A 19,385-nucleotide genomic window follows, 5' to 3' on the forward strand; every position below is an offset into this window, starting at 1 on the left:
TATCAATTGAAGACACTATCCAGATCATACACAGCCAGTCAGCAACTGGTAATGGCTGTATTTTTTTTTTTAAGTATGTTCAGTGAAAATATCGCAATGCATCGCGATGCATCGCAATAATTCAAGTATCGCGATGCATCATGATAGTATTGCATCGTGGCATGTGAATCGTGATTCGAATCAAATTGTGACTTCTTTGCCAATACCCACCCCTAGTTACCGGGGCAACTGCACAATTATATCAGTAATATCTTTCCTACAGCTCGGCTGATGAAGATATTTGGACCAACTTTGGGACTTCTGAGCCATGAATTCCGCATGTGTTGATAATTCCACAGAAACAGGACTCGTCAAACTAACTTTTCATAAGGTGATCGCATACATTGGCCTACATTATTTTGCTCTGTAAAACAAATATCGAGCAAAAACACTGTCCTGACCACTATACTGACATCTAGATGTGGCATGCTCCTTTGCTGTAACGAACACAAAACCCAGATCATTGTGTGTAAAATGAGGAGTTCATGCACAGTGATAGGCAGAACACACAGCTTAAATGTAATATTTATCAAATATGTAATCCTTGTGGATTTGTGTATTTGTTTGAGAATAGCTAAAATAGGAGACGGCTGCCATTTTCTGTCCGTCTTTACTTTCGCTGCTCCTCCCAGCCATCTGTTAGGCCGACTTTCATCCATTGACATTCAGGTGAGAAGTGCCTTGATTGCAGACATGTGGTCGGGAGCTTGGCACTTACAGTAGAAGCAGTCCATCAACGCTTAAGGGAATAGGATGTGGGTCCATGCTGATGTTTGGTGTGTACATGCATCTCATCACAAGAACGTCAGCTCTCCAACATGCTCATCTCTTTACCTATGCCTCCCCTACCGGCTCCATCCACGCACCTTTCTGCCTGTAATTCAATCTATCAGGGAAAATTACTGGTGAAATGGGACTGGAGGAATCAGATGAGAGGTGACCTGCGCCATTAAGCAAACACCGACCCATCTCTCTCCTTCTCCTCATCACTCTCTCTCTCCAGCTGTGCTCTGAATAGGCCTTTAAATCACTGGGACCGAGCCCTTTGATTGGTTGACCTCTCTGCATGATTAAACAGCCATTTTCATCACGTCCTCCATAGGAGAGTTACAGAGCGAGAAAAAAAAAGGGGGAGAAGGGGAGAGACAGTCACACAAATAAGGGTGGTGATCGGGCCAGAATGAATGGAATCTCTGATGATGACGGACATTTGGATCGGAGAAAAGACTGAGGCTACGGCTACACGGAAACGTTTTTCACTGTAACCGATACTTTTTCTTAGATCTGAGGACGGCGTCGTTTCGTTTCCATTGTTACAGCCAGAACGGATTTGTTTACATCTGCGTCACAGCCACATGACCAACGCCACTGACGTATACACATACGTCAGTGACCAGAACAAAAAGCGGCTTCCATTCAAAATCCGGAAGAAGAAGACAACACAACAAGGACAGACAGCGATAATCATGGACCCCACAACATTGATAGCAGCACTGCTGCAGACACTGCTAACTACAGCGGCGTTGTTGAAGGAACAACGTGAGCTTCGCGCTGGTAGAAGTAGGGGCGTACACGCATGCGCATTGCTTCTTCTATTGTTCTGGTGTAACCGGTGGGGGTGGCTTACAGCACACATAGAGGTGTGGCGTGTGTACTGCATAGTTTTCAGCGTTTTCATCGTTTCCAGCTTTCCTGTGTGGTCGCAATAATTTTCGTACCCGTTTTAAAAAAAAAAAACCTTGTTTCGTTTCCGTGTAGCCGTAGCCTGAAACTCCTCCGAGTGCAGGCTGGTGTCAATAGCTCCTGAAAGTATAACACACAGCTCTGGTCAACATCGCTGGCATAGCTGAGCGCTGACCACAAATGTCAACAACAGCACAAAGCTCCATATCAGAATCAATGATGCCCCATAGATAACCCGAGGTTAGCAATGTACACTGAAAACGAACACCACTTGAATATCTAAAAATAGATCCGCTGGCTAACTTCGAATAATCTAATAAAAAGATTTTTATAGTTTGTGTAATTTATTGTTTATTGAAGTCACAGGTTTTCCTAGCTCCTCTCAATTCAATTATATGGGATTTCAATAAGTATAAAAATGTAAATGACGGATCATTTTATGCAATATGGGGGTCTGAAAAGCAAATAAATTGAGTTTATTATCCAGCACAATTAATCTCCGAATAGCAAAATACAGTGTGGGGTTCATAGTGTTACACTGAGGGACTCGCAATGAGAGGAAAAAATCCCACTGTATTTTGTCTCCCTTGACTCATATAGGCACTTGCTCAAAAGCACTTAAACAATAATGGGGATGCCTTAACAATAAGTCTATTGTACTGTGATGTAGGGTAGCTGACAAGATATCCAACTCGGTCTCTATTGCTGCGCCGTACACAAATCAACACCGATTTGCTGAAATCACCAGTATGAGAGTGGGAGAGTTTAATTTCCTCCTCTTCCCCGAAACCAAACCTCTCGTCCGATAAAGTCTCCAAACCCACCCTCCCTCATAACATCTGTTTGGCTTCCAAATAAAAAAAGCTGTAAAGCTGGTATGGCAGGGCGGCGCAAGCAACGGCAGCTGTTGCAACCCTGTGTTCAGACCATAATTAAACTTTGAATCAGCTCCCTCAGTTGTTTGTCATTCCTCTGACACCACACTCTCTCCTCTTGCTCACCACACCTTGCGCACAAGCACTTTCCCCTGCAGAATTCTCTATTATTCTTTGGTGCAAGTTACCTCGTTGCTGTTCTGAGCTAGCGAGTGCTGCCAAGTTCCCTGTCTCACTCCTTGGCCGTCTTGTTCTTTTCCCTCAGCTGTTTCTGGCATCGTTTTGTTCAGATTCCGCCTATCCCGCCCTTTCACAAATCTAAACACTCAAGGCTTTTTTGTTGATGCAGCTACAAGCAGACAGGGAGGTGGGCTACTTTCGAAAGTGTCTGTGCAGTGGCCAAGTTTGACTGAAGCGGTGTTTCCACACGGCACAATGAGGTGTGCCTCTTGAATAATCTAAAAACAGCTACGGCCATGTTTTGCTGTCAGGCCACTGAAGTATGTTTTAATATGGCAATAGAGCTACGGCTTGATGATAACTTTCACTGAACAAATGTAGCATTTTCAGCCCTGCTTGTGTGTCTCAAACATAATCAATGGTTTTGGACCTTTTTCTCAAGCTACACTCAATGTTTTGTATTGTTTAAATTGGCAGTACCATCTGTCATGTGCATCAGGGCATCTCAAAAGCCAGATGAAATCAAACTCTGCAACGATGAAGAGTTGAGCTGACCAACCGGAACAACCGCATTCCTTTACATGCAATGGAAACCAAGGAAATCGTGGATCTTGGTGAGGTACGGAGCAAGGACAGCCATGAGACAAAAGGACTCGGAGAGAAGGAAGCAACTCCTCCCCTCTCACACGCATCAGCACACCAGTCACAAGTTACACACCCCATTTCATTTGGAATGCTGAATGGTATCACTGACGCATTCCTTCAAGTTTGCTGGCCGCTTCATCACATGCTCGGTCTCTTTATCTACCCTGGAAAGACTCGCAAGGACAATCTTTAGTACCCTGCCTCTCTTCACATGGGAGCTGGTATGTTGCTGACCTTTGTGACAGCTTCTGGTAGCGAAAGAAGAGACCAGGGTCACAGGTCACCGTGCACAACTCGGTCATCATGGGACAGCAATGTCCAGCTCATACTCACACCCATCTGAATGCCCCTCCCCCGTGACGCAGTAACAGAGGATTACCCCAGTCTGAGCAAAAAGCAACAAGAGAGCCATGGCAATAAAACCTCCATGGCCCCACTACACCTTTAAAGTAGGGATCAGTCTAACCTTTGAACTCAACTATCCCATCCCTCTTTCCAGTTTGAGGGCCAACTCCCCCCTCCTCCTGCTCTTCTATTTCTAGCTACAACCTACACCCCACCCCCTTCCCAGCGGTCCACCATTGTCTGGCCTAAAGCACTTATTCCCAGAGACCCCCGCCCCTCCTGCTTGTCTTGTCCCTGTAGGGGGCTGAGGAGGCAGAGATGACTTAAAAGCACCCCCTGGATTTCTCCCATTCCTGTGTGGAGGTATCCCAGGTCTGCTAAAAGAATTAGCCTGAGCAGCCGCTAAAGTTCTGCAAAACATGCCGTCGAGTGGTTTTTCCCCTAACACGCTGTGTAAGGGAGGAGACGGGGGAGACAGTGTTTTATGGTGCTGGAGCACATGTTTCCACTGAGGCAGTAGAAGAACAACAGAAACGTTTGAGCATCACAAAAACTTTTGTAGAAAGCTTTTTTAAATGTTGCAGAACTACAAAGAGGAGTGTGAGCAAAAAGTGAAGCAATGATATGCAAAAGAAAACTTTTAATATCTATTTGAATGATGTCAATTTGCATCAAGCTGCCACTGAGAGTATCATTATTAGACGAATTTGAATTGCTCTATACGACTGGGTAACTGTTAAAAAAAAAAAAAAGCCTCTTGTACATATGTCTGTGGTTGACATGCTATGCGGTGGCACAATGCCAACATACAATGGAGGCCAGAGTCAGCAGGCCACTCATCACTTCTACCTCTTTAACTCTTTGAGAAGAGTACAATAGAGAGCTGACATAGAGGCTGTGGAGCGATAAAGGGACAGGAGGGGAGGAGGTGTAGGATCTTCTGCTCCTTCAGCATGGTTTGTAGAACACATTTAAATTCAGCTTCACCATAAGAACAGGGCAACGGATGCAAGGAATCTAAAAAAAAAATCTTAAACAAGGACGTAAACCTGTGATTAAGGGTGCAGAGTAAGGAGTCCTGTTCCAACCACAAACAAGCCCATTCTCCCCTTCAGGCTTGCATTTGTGTGCTCTGCAAAATAACCTTTTTGCGGTTATTTAGGTCATCATTTACAAATAAATATCATTTTCAATCTAGGCTATAGGTTGGAATTAATGAATACAACTTAAAAAAAAAAAAGATGGGTCATACTTTCCTCTAAAAAAGAATATTGGCAACTGAAAGGTAAATATGGGGAGGTGAGAAGCTGGGAAGTGTTCCAAAGTGATTTAGAGCTAAAGGTTTTCAAAATCTACCTTTCTTGCAGCTGAAGTGGGATTGAAAAGTGGATTTAAAAAGCCTTACTGCCCATTCTTTTACTAAAACTGCACCCCCCCCACCGACTGTCTTTGTCTGTGAAGTGTCTACTTTCAAACACAAACCTCGGCACAAGCCCAGACATACATTTACCCAGCTAGCCAGAAGCACCAGCCAACATCTGACTTCCAACACTAAAAAGGACTAAACGAGTGGCAAACAAAATTAATAAATGAGCGCTTATCTCCATCTGGTAAACATACACGCAGGTGCTGCAATCAGTGTGTCTAGTGTATAGGCCGTGGTGTGTGTATACATGTGTGTCACACACACACACACACACACACACACGTTAAAATGCAACTGGAGGAGTAAAGATAGTGCCCTACACAGGTTTCTGCACAGTTTCTCATTGCCTATCACTGCCTCAGGGGCAACGCCACCAAATTGCTGACCTCTCTAGAATGAGTCGCCCTTCCTTCCGCTAACATGGAGGTTACTGCTTTGTAGTCCACAACATAGCCACAGTAAAAGGGGCCAGACAGGCAGCTAGCTGATTTATAGGCTAGCCCACAACCATGTTTTCCCTGGGCAAGAGGCTCTCTTCAGAACCCTGCCTTCTATTAGTCTTATTTACAGGCCTGGGGAGTACGAACCACCTGAATTATTTAAGGTTCCCTTTGGTAAACACAAGAGAAACAATGAGTGTGTGCATGCCAAAAGAAACGTGAGAGAGGGATGCAGGAAAGGAGAGATAGATACACGAGATACTCAGACCGAGAAGGATAAAAAAAAAAAAAAAAAAAAAAGAGATGAGCAATTAAGAGAACATTAACACTTATCCCAACATAATCCTTCTGTACCCCTGTAAATTCTGCTTCGTTTCACCCACCACAGTTGAGAATGTTACTTCACACACTCGCGTCACCACACTCCAACAAAGCCATTTGGATAGCACGCTGCAGACGGCGTGCACATTAAGGAACGCACACGGCCGACGCGCTGCTTATCTCAATGCAAATACATGCGCGGGCACACACCCACAGCACGCCGCCTCATCTCTCTCACAGTGGTTCTCATTAACAAGCCAAACATGCCTGAAGATGCAGATAGACGCTGGTGAGCGCAGTAAGCCACCAGTAGGTTCGTCTAAACTCAGACTATTTCAGCATCAGAAACGTGGCATTCCTGCCGGCGTTACCGACAGACTGGTCCAGATACAGTCCCCACAGAGGTCGGATCTGTCCTCACGGGACTTAAACATACTGGTCACCCTTAAAGGAAACGATGACATTGGATTTGGGTAAAAGCACCAATTACAAATCAATATCTGCTGTGTTGTAATACAAAAGAAAAAGTTAAGTACTGCAACGATGCTTCAACATGTACAGTACATGTCCTACTCTTCCCCAGATTAGAGACTTACAACAGGGCAGCTGGTTATAGATATCTCTCTTCACCCAGATTTGAGGTCGTCTAAACACAAAAGCTGTTAAAATCATTCCATTACACGTTATAACCGCACTTCCATTGAAATGGGCCCAAACTGATTTAAAAAAAAAAAAAAAAGAAAGAAAAACAATTAACTGTAACTACAACGCATCTTTGACCAGCCTTGAAGGTACCTGTTCACCAGATCTCTATTTCAACTTGCCATTTCTGAGGAAGATACCAGACGGACTTAGGATCCATACGGGATGAAAGTTAACCTGTGATTTTTCTCAGACCGACTCTCCACAAACCGTATGGGAATAGCAACGAAAATGGATACATCGAGTGCAAGTCATCCCGTCGCTACACACCGTAGCAATAAAATTAGAGACCAATACAAATGACAAGTATGGGTGTTGTCTTGTGTTACAGGAAGGAACTGTGGCTTCCTGATCGATAGCAGACCCAGGCTCTTCTTCACAAGAGGAGACTTGACAACAGAGGGCATTTTTCATGTCCACACAAATCGGGAACCCAGGCTGCCTGTCTGAGTCGGTGTCTGAAGGGAGATGGACAGAATGCTGACAAGAGCATTAACATGCCAGGGAGGAAACCACAGTTGCTGAGGTTTAGCCCAGCAGCTCCAGGGGCGGTGGGATTTCTAGACAAGGCCAGCGGGTCAGAAGAGGAACCGGATCTTCCGACAGAACCGAAAGGATGACTTTAACTCAAGACAGCAGTGACGGGCTGAGGGTCAAATACAACCAACGACAATCTTTCTTTGGTTTGGACGAGATCTCACACCACAAACTAAACGAGAGATTATCAATTGGACTTTAGAAGAAAACAAATTCAATGTGGCGCTTTACTCAATTAAATCAACAATCTGAGAAACTGAAAATAAGGACGTTTCCACGCTACTCGTGTCAGTCTTGTTCACTCTGCCTTACTTCGGACCCAAACCAGTAATGTAAATTACGTCCCCCAAGAAGCAATACAGACTACAGTAGAACTTATTTTCAATTTGCAGCCCGGTTCGCTGGCATGTTTTCGGCAAGCGTCAGACTGGCAGAGATTTTTTCTGTTCCAAGTCATCTTGTCTCGCGTGAGTGGCATTTTCAGTGCCTGCTTCAAAAAGCATTTCCCATACCCAAGCAGCTGTCACTTTAAGCAGGCACTATGGAGGACGGAGGCGGGGGAGGGGGTCCTTTGAAGAAACTGTTAAAAGTGGGAGATAAAAATAAACTGGGAGGGGAAAATTAATTATACATAACAGACAGTTCACTTGGATGAGCTCGACAGAGACAGTGAAACTAAGGCTGCTCTCCTCAAAGAAAGAAAAGAGCCGTTTCCTGGCTGCACGCATTTCTGCCATCGCTCCGGTCAAATCAATCTGGCTACAAATGAAGTAACAGATGCAACACGGATTTTTTTTTTTTTTAAGAGGCGGTCAAGATACCAAACAATACACACTGAGCTTTCATATCAAATTCTCCACACTGGCATTACATCATGCATGCTCTCTAACAGAGGCAGTTTCCAGCTACCATGATAAAGCAGTCGGCCCTGAACGCGGCCTTCTTTTACAAAAAAATTTGATGGAGCTTACAGATAGATCAGTCTACCTTCAAATTTGCCTCTGATTTGCACCTAGTCAATGCTGCTGGCACAACCTTGATATGATCTGTAATGCACCAGCACTTGTAGGTTCTACACCGCCCACTGACTCAATCCCAGCTACTTATTTGGGGCAAATGGAGGTCATTCCAATTTGAGCAGTCAGTCAAGACAGACCCGCCAGGTATTGGCAAGTGAGTTTATTTTATATCAAGGCTTCTCGGCTGGATAGGTGTTGGTACCGAGAGCTGTGGGTGCCGAGTGTGTGTGGATGCATGTGTGGAACGGGGTCTTCAAATGGAGCCCTGCTGCTGGTCCCTCTTTAGTACGTTTTAATATTGCTGCTGCAGTGTGGCTCTTCGCCTCAGGGCACCAGTCAAACCCCAGAGAGAGCAAGGAAAAATACTCGGAGAGAAAAGGCATGGCGCAAGGCAGCAGGACATGTAGAGAGGTGACAGTATGGAAAAGCGGAGGATGATGGGTCAGAAGCAAAAGGGGGGGGGGCTCAAAACAGAGGAAAATTTACAGAGATGTTGAAAGAAAAAGAAGAAAAGCTAGATTTAGACTGCAAGTGACACACACCTAAGGCACAGCAGCAGCAACACGCCACTCCAGCTAACCTCTTTAGGATGACTGACACAAATGAAAACTTATGTAATAAAAACAAGACATCCTCACCGGCTATGATATGAAAACAGATATTGCATTACAGCACCAGCCAGCCAAGAAAGCTCCAGCGCACGGGGGAAAGAGTACAGACTATGGCATACCGGCAGTCTGACAAAACCACTGAATTGGTTTGAGAGGGGATCCTCTTTCATTATGATAAATGATTCTACGCTGAGCCCTAAGCCAAAGAGCAGCAACGGATGGACACCGGCAAACTATGACGACCAATCTTCCCAGTAGGAAGAAACTGGAAAAGTGGCTGTGAGCTGAAAAGGGTGGATATTGAGGCAGTTAAGCACAGAGAATAAGAGGAAGAGGGAGGCAGACCTTACATGTGCATGACTTCATCTCTAGAGAGAGGATTAAAGTACCACCCTGCACCTAGACAGTGTGTGAGAGGATGGGAGAATGGGGAGACGCCATGGATGAGGAAGTCTAAAGAAAGACAAAAAGAGGGGAAGGAAGAGTTGGACACAAACGGTGGACTTCTGACAGTGACAGAGGAAAGGCGGTGGGAAGAGTGAGGATGGAACAAGGCTTGGAAAGCAAACTCGAGTGGCAGCAAGAGTCTAGAGGAAGGAAGGAAGAGCAGCAGAGGCAGAGAGGGAAGGAGAGGAGAGGAAATTCCTAAAGATGAGGTTGTCACACTGGCTTGAATGTTAAACAGTAAGGAACAATGGAGAATTCGCTGGATTCTGCAGTCCAGCAATACAGATGAAGACACTGTGGACTATGAATGTAAGCACAGTCCATATATTGGTCCGTCACACGAAAGCCACGAATCGCAGCACACCATGAGGACTACACTGAAAACCTGTTCACATATATCAACAATTTCCTTGATCCAGTGAGCGTGCTTTTCAAGACCCACAGGAAATTAATCAAAGTCCTAATTTCTCATGCCCTTTTCGAAAATCACTCATCAGTGCCAAGATTCAAACTAAACGTTTATGACCAGTGTGCCATTTGTAATCCACTTCTCACTTCGACCCAGCCCCTCTGAACCACAGTCTAATTAGACCTTGAATATGCTGCCGACTGAAAGGTCCAAAAGGAATGTGACGCGGGAGATTCCACACAAAGGCTGGTGTGGGGTGCAAAGTGCACACGTCAGCTCAAATTCCAAAGTTTGGACATCACTGATTTACCCCGCACAGCAGAGCAGGCAGACTGGACAGTGCAGACTGTGGAAATTCATGACACCGCCGGTCCATTGTGGGGCAGATCTGTATCATAATTAGGGATGATTGAGGCAAATTGCATGTAATTTTCTGGCTGGGTTGCCAGCTTTTATGTAAAATGCCATAAAAGGTGACAGTTTTTAAAAAAAACAAAAACTAATTTTTTTTTTTTTTTTTTTTGGAAAGCATCCACTTTTCTGGTGGGAACTTTTTTCGAAACCATATAGGGACAACAACTTTAGCTGAGACTGTGCTTCACATACCGTCTGAGACACTCAGACACAGCTTCAGAGGAGTGCTGTAGGTGTAGACATGTCTGAACATGCGCAAATATTGTTATGATCCTATTAGCATTTAATAATTACCTCGGGATTCTCTCATGAGAACAATAGAGAGAGAAAAACATGCTTTTCATTTCAAGACTCCATCCAGCTGAGCGAGAAAAAGAGTGCAGATGTAAAAGTAAAAATAGAAAGCGAGCCATCCTATGTTTGGCTACATCACCGACTCTCCTCACTGCCAGTCCCAAGCCCCCGTTAATACTGTTTATTCTGAAGAAACTAGTCCTGGTACACCACTGCTCTGTGGTTGGGTGAAGTGTCACTCTGCCTGCACTTGGGCACCACCTCTTAAACAAACACTCACGCCACACAGTTCAGATCCCCCTTCATTTACATCTGAGTGCTGGCCATTTTACTTCACTGTTGGCCTAAAAAGAAAACTAAACAGAATCTTCACATCAGTCCCATCAGGCACTGACCTGCTCAAGAGATGCCACCAAGAAAACCACAGCCACAAGATTTATATCACCTGATATACTGCAGGACTCCTACATCAATATTTAAGGACAACTGCAGTGATTTTTTTTTTATTTATAGACTTCTATGTGAACAACTTCCCCTCCCATCTCTCCAGGAAAAAAAAAAAGAAAAGAAAAAAGGTTAAAATAGTGTCTAAGCTCTTGCTCGTCTAATATGATCCATGAATGCATGTTTAAAAATGGGCTCCAAATGAATTCACTGCAGCTTGCGGGGTGGGCAGACTAATTTGGTTCACCAGGATTTGATTTTTTCTTTTTTTTTCTTTTTTTAAATAGAAATAGAACTGAGGAGAATCCGATAGAGCAATGAGAGCATTTTCAATAGATGACAACCGATGCGCACTCTACACACCCACGGACAGCCCTCACCACTCCATCCCTGCTCAAAAGGAGAATTCAATTGCTGTCGAATAACAAAGCTTACAAATTGGCTCTCGTTCGTTAGCAGCTTAGCGCGCCTTTCACATCAAACCAACACAGTTTCTAATTATTTCAAAAGCTAATAGGGGGAATCGATTTTTCTTCTTTTTTTTTCCGGGCAAGCTACGCGTAGCCCCCCTGGAGAAATCTAAAACAACTCCTCCCTCAGGTCCTTTTAAGAAAGACGCTCTGAATACATTTAAGTGCGACCAAGTAAACAAGAGGCATGCACGAGAGCAAACGTTTAATCCAAAGTCAAGCAGCCTCCCTCCAGTCTCCCCGGACTATTTATCCGGGAGACAGTTGAGTGTCAGCCCCTTGAATACCCGTAATTATACGGTCGTGGTGATGGTGGCATTCCTCCTCTCGGGTAATGCAACAGCCACGCGCACCCCGAGCCAGGGAAGCCTGAAAACTAGCCCGTGCTTCCAAACGCCGATTCCCGGAGGTTTGTTTTCTCCAGTACAAGTGAAAAAAAAGTCCCTTTTCTCCGCAACCAGCGAACACCACCAACCCCAAAAAACTCACACCACACTGCACCAAAACCAGCGGTTACATACGACAAGCAGTTTTAGTTTCCAGCGCCAGGTGTTCTAGCAAATATCAAGAGTGAATGTTCCAATTAATTAAGTTAGCTAACTGAAGCGGCGTACCGCGTAGCAGCGGCTCAACAGTTACCGTGCGGATCAATCCGACTGGTGGTCACGCCGGGGCTCACGTTCAGCACAGCGCTCACAGAAGCAGAAACCTCCACACACCAGCCCACACTCCAATAAGTGGGCACAAGCGCTTCTCTGCACCTCCTCTTCTAGCTGTGGTTAGACCCTTAAAGCTTTTTTCAAACTAGCTGAGAAACCAGTCTCCGAGAGCCGAGGAGCCGTGTCGTGGAGCGGAATACAACGGCAAAACTCAGCACACGGAGCAATAGAGAGGACAAAAAAATAACCTCAATATTTCCTGCAAAAGCTGCTCCATCCACACGAAAATAGCTTCACGCCGGAGTTTTTAAAGTACTTACAGATTCAAGTGATCCTAAGGGTAGATATCCCCGCCATGGTTTTAAATTCCAAAACTTGGGCACATTTCCACGCTGGTCACGGAGTGGCGGTGCTCTCTATCCGACGGCTCCCTGCGTGTGAATGGAGTGGAGAGGAGAGGAATGCAGCTCCGGCTCCGGGAGGGAGGAGGGAGCAGGAGGCGCCCTGGGGCTGCAGTACCGCACCGGACCTATAGAGGGCTTCACAGCACAAGAAGACTGACGATCTTTTACATCACGTTAATATTTTACAGGTTCCACACTTTTACATAACTAAACTAATAAACGCTCAGCACAGTTTAATTTCACCACCCTTGCCTATAAACAAATACATACAGTTTTTAGATACAGTTTACTCAATTATTGTTCGACTTTATATTTTCAGCATTTAAGCATTTAAGTATTGTTATGGTATCTTGTGCTTGAATTTTAAGAATGAATAAATACACATATCGAGTCATCTGTCCATGTGAGGGATAGATTAGACAACAAGTAGACGGTCATTTCTCAAGGTTTGTAAAAAAAAAAAAGTAAAGGGAAAGCACGTGGATCTGAGCCAGTAGCGCACAGTGTCTGTGCTTCCTCAAGACATCAACACTATAGTTGGCAGATGGTTTAAATACTTTGTCTGATCAGTATCTGTTCCACATTCATTTTTCTAAAGATAATTGGCCGTATGAATGTCCATAAAAAACTTATTCTGTCCAACAAACATACAAACAAGACCAGTGAGTGTGCATCAAAATTTCAGGGCTTCTTTTTTGTTCTTTTTTTTTTTGCCAGTGCTTCAACACTCCTAAAACTTTCATGGAATAAAAAAATGTGAACAAATCTTGCCACCAATGAAAGTTTAGGCACTGTATGGCGGTGGTGTTGGCAGTGGACACAGGATAACAGCAAAAATGTACAATGTATGACAGCTGATTGAGAGCAGAGTACTGAGAGGAACAGTTTGGCCTCGGGCTGATGCACGGCACAGAACATCTACAGGTTACATCTGTAGGGAAAAATAAAAAGATACCTGACATAGATTTACAGGGAGCGTTATTTAAAGTAGGAAATGCCCTCAAGATGATGGGCGACAGGTTTGATTGTGAGTTTCATCAAATGAGGCAAACTTCTAATTAAAATGGAGCCTGTGTGTCGTGTCCCATCAGCTGAGACCGTCACACAGACTGACTTACACTGAGTGACATTTCGATGACAGATTTTTAAGACAAGCCGCGTCCATCACGTATCCAACCAACTTTATTTCTTATGAGCATATGCAGCCTCTGAGCAGTGAATGCCACTTTAAGGAGGTCTTATTTTAGGACCCCTCCCCCCCAAAACACAAATCTTAAACAGGCTGAAATGTGCCATTTTGTAAGATTTGCTTTTCTTCTATTAATTAACGAACATCATCACCGTGAAATATGCTTGCATGTTGCCTGCCTGGTTGCTATTTGGAACACCCTTAACAAAGACCGAGCAGCTGCATCAAGCTCCACAATAACTGACCAGTCTGTGGGCTTATCGGGGCAGACAGGACCTTTGAGAGGCAGTCCTTAAAGGCACGGAGGCTTGAGCAGAGCATTTCAATCAGAAGGTGACAAAAGGTGCTGCAGCCATGTGGAGTATGTGCAAATGTGTGTAAACCGTCCTTTTTATTCAGTAACTGTAAATGGGCACGGTTTGTGCTCCAGAAAAGCTAAATTTTGATACTCATCATACAGAGAAAATCAGAGGTTTAGAGAAAATGTGTTTAGGGCACCGTTCCATTATGTCTCTGCAGCGAGGAAGCTTTTGGGATAACTGAGTCATTCAAACAGGCGACTCGGGTTACCAATTGCACTCAGGAGAGCAAAGAGCAAGATCTGGCACTAGCCACACCACCTGGCCTCATGTGCAGAGCTTGTGTATGTGTGTGTTTTTCATAGAGATAGGTTGAATGTGAATTTCTGATGAAGAGCGATGAGTACATTTGTGTATGTTACATGAATAAAAGAGCAGCTGAATTTCATCACTTGGCAGAGAATTCCCCCTGAGTGTATCCCTCCAACCAGCTCTCAGTCGTTTTTTAAAAGCCTCCTGTCCGCCTTCAGAAATTATTGGTTTGGCCATAGTAATACAAAGAGATATGACTCTTAATATGTGAAGGGCCTCTAGACAAAGCCTTTCTCCCTCTCAGAGTTAAACACCAGCACGCTGATTAGCTTAAAGTTACTGTGGCTCATGTCCACCCAGTTCACTTCACTTCTGGTGAAATTCATACGGGAATATTTCCATAATTTATGAAGTGCAATGTTAGCCTTATGAAAACCAGGATCAAAAGAAATCACGCCATTATAAATAGTCACTTCCTTTCTCTCCGACACAGCTGCATGTCCAAATAAAGATGCAGCTTCTCCCTTTCGATACACTACACCTACAGTGCACGACCAAGAGTTGTTTTGTCTACAGTGCTCAGTGATGCTTTTTTTAATGAGCCAGATTAATCTTAGCTGTCATGATTTTACCAGACAGTGCACAAGCTGAGCAGCCTGTGCGGAAAGCACAGAGAATTTTAAATGAATTTATGCATTGCTATTGTTTTGCTTTCTATTTGCCCTTTTTTTTTTTTTTTAATTCATGCACTATTAATGGGCCAGTGTTTGGCAAAAAGAACAAACATTTTAAGTGAGCAGAGGGGTACAACAACTGACTGATTGTGGAGTGGAAAAAGTCCCAGTCGTCCTTGAAGATACAGACAGAGAAAGAATACACTAACTTGCATTAATGCAGACTCACATGCATACAATTCTGTGTAAACGAACACAGTCAAGAGGGATGTGTGCATTACCACTGTGTGCCAACATATACAAAACACAGGAAGACAAAGTGATCCATACATAGATTCTGTTACTTTTCAATCAACGAAACACATGACATCGACAGTAGTTGAATTTCCAGTCACCCCTAAAAAAGGACAACATATGTAACATATGTAATGAACATAAGAAAATAAGTAAAAAAGACAATTTCTCTTTGTTCTTCGCCAGTCTCACTGCCCATGAAATAGTATCTTTCTTCCCTAAAAGCCAAAAACAAAAAACACCTTATCTGCACCAATTAGCTGAAACTAATCTGATTGAGCCTGTGGGTGAAGTGCAGGTTTGCTGGCCCTGTAACCTGAGGGGGCAGAGCTCCAGCCAAACAGGTAAGGAGTCATTAATTGGCTGACAACAAGATGTCTGACTGCTGGGTGGCAGGGTTCAGGACATCATATCAGCTGAAATTGTCTGATCTGTTTGTATAGTCTCTTCAATCCTATTTGAGCTCCATGGGGTTTATGGAACCTCACAATCTGCACCATCAGATGAGAAAAATATGCTCTAAATAATAAAAATAAGATTTGTTTAGTATCAAGAAAGATACCTGAAGTGGAAGACACCCTCTCTACCGCTTAAAACTTTCCTTTTTGATTGAGCTAATAGTTAGGGATGGCTCAGGTGATCCTGTAACATCCCATAGTTAAGCTGCTATAGGCCTATACTGCTGGGGGGCCTCTTAAGTCACACCTTTCCACACTTTGCTCTCTTTTCCCCCATTTAATTTCTCAAATGATAATATGTACCTTTGGCATTATTGTGGTCATTAGCTTGTGTTTCCCTGTCTCAGCAGGTATCCTTTGAATGGTGTTACAGTGGTTGTTGTCCTCTCTTTTCTGTCCTGTCAAACCCCAGCTGGTAGATGGCCACCCTTCCTGAGTCTGGTTCTGCCAGAGGTTTCTCCCTGTTAAAAGGGAGTCGTTCCTCTCACAGTTGCCTCAAGCACGCTCAGGACGGGAGATTGGACTGAAGACAAGTTTCGGTGCAGTCGGTTGGTTTCCTTAGCTTGGAAATTGTTTTTGAATTGGCTCTGTATGAATTAATTGGATTCATTTTGAATTCAATTAATTGGATTTAATTGGACTATGATTATAATGAATTGATCTCCAATTGGCTTGAATTGGACTATATTATCTAAGTGCCTTGATATGACATTTGTTGTAATTTGGCGCTATATAAATAAAACTGAACTGAAATTAATTGAATTGAAAATGAGCAAGTAAAAGCAATGCCGAGTTGAACCATGCCATAAAACATAGAGCTACTTGTGTAAAATATGTAACTGTTACATCTCAACCTTCCCATTTAATTGGATGTTCATGCTTGTTACAGTATGCGTGCGCGGGAATGGAATTGAGTTATTGACTGAAGTAACTGAAGTATTGACACAAGAGATCTACTACTGTAGACAACAAATTATATGCTATATTCTACATGAATTTTTATGAATTTTTATGTTGTAGAGTTGTGAATTTATTTTATCAATGGAGAAATTGAGCAGCTTTGCTTTGTTGTCTACAGTAGTAGATCAACCCTCATCTTACTTTGAAGCTCCCAGATCAAGGAAGTGACGTCGACGCAGCTTTAGCAGCAGAGAAGCTATTGGGCTTGTGTTGATAATAATTTAACTCCTGGACTATGTACAAACTTCCAAATGCATCGTTTTGTGAGTACAGACCATATTTGTACTACTGTAGAAGTTTGGTGTCATGGCATGTGATTTTAGTGTGGTAATTTTGGAGATACTGCCAGGTTCCACTAGCGCTTGTACTAAGCTATTCGGGATAACTCAGTAACTCAGCTGATGTTCAGCCAAGATCGGAAAAACTTCGGGTGGGCTACTTGGCTGGATGTCACAGTTCAAATGACCCTAGGGTGAATCTACTCCAAACCATCACTTTAAGTTACTGGATTTGCATTGTTTTTTGTTTTTTTTTCAGATTTTATGAGAGCAGAGTGACAGTCTGGGAATGCTTGAAGTGTGTTCTTAATTGGTTCATTTTCAGTCACAATTTTTCCCTTCTTCTAGTGGTCTGACAAAAAAAATGGAACATGAGAAGCTTTATAGAGAATTTAGCTGTATTAATAAACATTGAAGCTTTCTGGTATTCACAAAAAGATGTACATTTGCTTAGGCTTAAGTCAGTTTAGCGTTTATGCACAATTATATGGGCGCATTTCTCTGGTTTGAGAACTTCCATGATTTCGACTGGACTGATGTGTTTACATCCATTTTGAAAATCTGGTTTTATGTGGACTAACACAACAATTAGTTTGTTTTAAGTGTAACATATATGTGCTAACTGTTTGGTTAGATGAAGACAAAAACCAGTTGGCTAGGGATCAGCATCAAAACTACCAGGTAAAGGTTACGAAAAGAAAACGGTTTGTTGTGGAAAATAGCATTTCAAAACCCTGCATGTTTATCACAAACTGTCAGCATGTGATGTGTTGGGAGTAACAGCAAGCACTTTTAGCCGAGGAACATCAAGATAACATACACCAATGGCTAAGAAACATTAAGATTTTAGCAAATAAAAAAAAACACAAATCTAAACATGTAACAACTGCAACTTTAGAAAAATGAGTCCAGAATGGTGAATGGTCCAGTCAGAAATACATCTTATTTGCTTGTAAGCCTATTTCGCACATTTTATTTTTATTTACCCAAAGCTATGTGTTGTGTTTGTATGAGACATGTAGAGTGTTGTCGGATGTAATGAAACTTAGGAACACAGGCCTTCACGCCAGCTCTGCTTTTACGTACAATTTCAATATGCTTTGCACATTTTGAAGAAAACTTTGCAATGATAAATTATATTCCATTCTCATGTGTAGCTGGAAATAAACATCGAACCTTAACTGTATGGTATCACATGGTGGTAAAAGGAATACATTCTATGTGCAGCAGGCAACAGATAATTGATGCTGAATATTTAAGTAACTGCAGTATCACCACCGAGCATCTACAGTAGTAGGGGCTCATTAGGAAAGATACAAATCAAACAGTAACATGAGAATATATCAAGAGTGTCTTTGGGGGACTGAATAACCTCGGTTCCTAGAGGTTAAAGTTTGTATGCCTTGCAATGTAATGCATATGCTATATGTTTGAAATGATAATATCTTAAATTAAGTAATATGAGTTCAGAATATTTCCAGCTCAATTAACAATTCAGAATGCATTTCAGTTGTGGAAAGAAAACCTAAAGAGACTCTGGAGACCTGTTCTTTAAATTACCGCAACCTTATAGGCAGGCTCATTGGCCATGATTTAGTGTGCATCTTTTTATAAACCTCAGTTATCAATTAACTGTAAGTTTGTACCACTGGGAATATCCTCAGTCGTGTTGGCCACATTAACATCCATTAGACGTGCATCCCCTGTCTATGCTGCAGCTCCTCTTCTGCTGAATGTTTTCCTTTGTGCTGCAATCTGTCAAAGTGAGGGGGAAAAAAGACCAGTAAGATGATAATTTGCAGCTGCTTGTGGAGCCTTTTCAGGTGGTCACAAATCAGAAATTTAACAGTTTTGTTCATTTTGAATGAACGCAAAACCTGAAGACTGATTCCTCTGATTATGAATGTGCCAGAAGTGTCTGACTATGCAAAGCTGAAAACTTGCAGTAATGATTATGATTTGGGATCTTTCCTTTGATGAAACTCATTAGGAGTTAAACTGTAACTTAACAAACACCTCGGAACTTCAGGGAAAAACACTTATTCGCTACACCACATTGCTGTTCCAAGTCAATTTCTGGCAGTTCTGTAACTGGTATCAAGAGCAGGAAAGACTTTGATATTACATAAAGGGGCGCAACATGATTACAGGCACATTGATACAGAAAGCACACCTCATAAGGCATCGTAACTAAAACACAACACAATTAATTTTGCAGGAGCTGTGTGTTCAGTCAGGTATGTAAACAGTAGGCTGTTTTATGCTTTATTTTATGCTAAGTTAGTTGGCAAATCTTTTCCTCCCCCTGCCCCACTTCTTCAGGGAGTGTGAAAGAACATACCTATTTATAAGGGGCAGAAATGTTTTTGAAGTATCCAGTCATAATTAAAATCTAGGTGAGGCAAAATGAACCTAATTAGTAACAAACAGCCTCTTTGCATCATCTCTCAGCTGCCATCAAACACATAATGTGGCCTTTCTCTGCTGGCCTCTGATGTACGCATCTTTGGGTTCACATGGCAAGGAGAACAAACAGGAATAAACACGACAAATTCCA

At 42.9% G+C, this 19,385-nt stretch overlaps 1 protein-coding gene across 5 annotated transcripts in view; it reads right to left on the reverse strand.

The window, feature by feature from the left end:
* Positions 1 to 12,394, reverse strand: part of plxna1b (plexin A1b) — a 181,584-nt gene extending 169,190 nt beyond the window's left edge. For 4 of the 5 annotated variants that reach the window (XM_075460537.1, XM_075460534.1, XM_075460536.1 and 1 more), the window contains exon 1: positions 12,281 to 12,394. The gene's annotated coding sequence lies outside the window, so the exon portion shown is untranslated. Of the gene's footprint in view, positions 1 to 11,940; positions 12,032 to 12,280 lie in introns of those variants that run through there. The other variant, XM_075460533.1, reaches the window with a different exon arrangement.
* Between the last annotated feature and the right edge of the window lie 6,991 nt (positions 12,395 to 19,385).

The sequence above is a fragment of the Odontesthes bonariensis genome, chromosome 3 (genome assembly GCF_027942865.1).
Source record: "Odontesthes bonariensis isolate fOdoBon6 chromosome 3, fOdoBon6.hap1, whole genome shotgun sequence".
NCBI lineage: Eukaryota > Metazoa > Chordata > Actinopteri > Atheriniformes > Atherinopsidae > Odontesthes > Odontesthes bonariensis.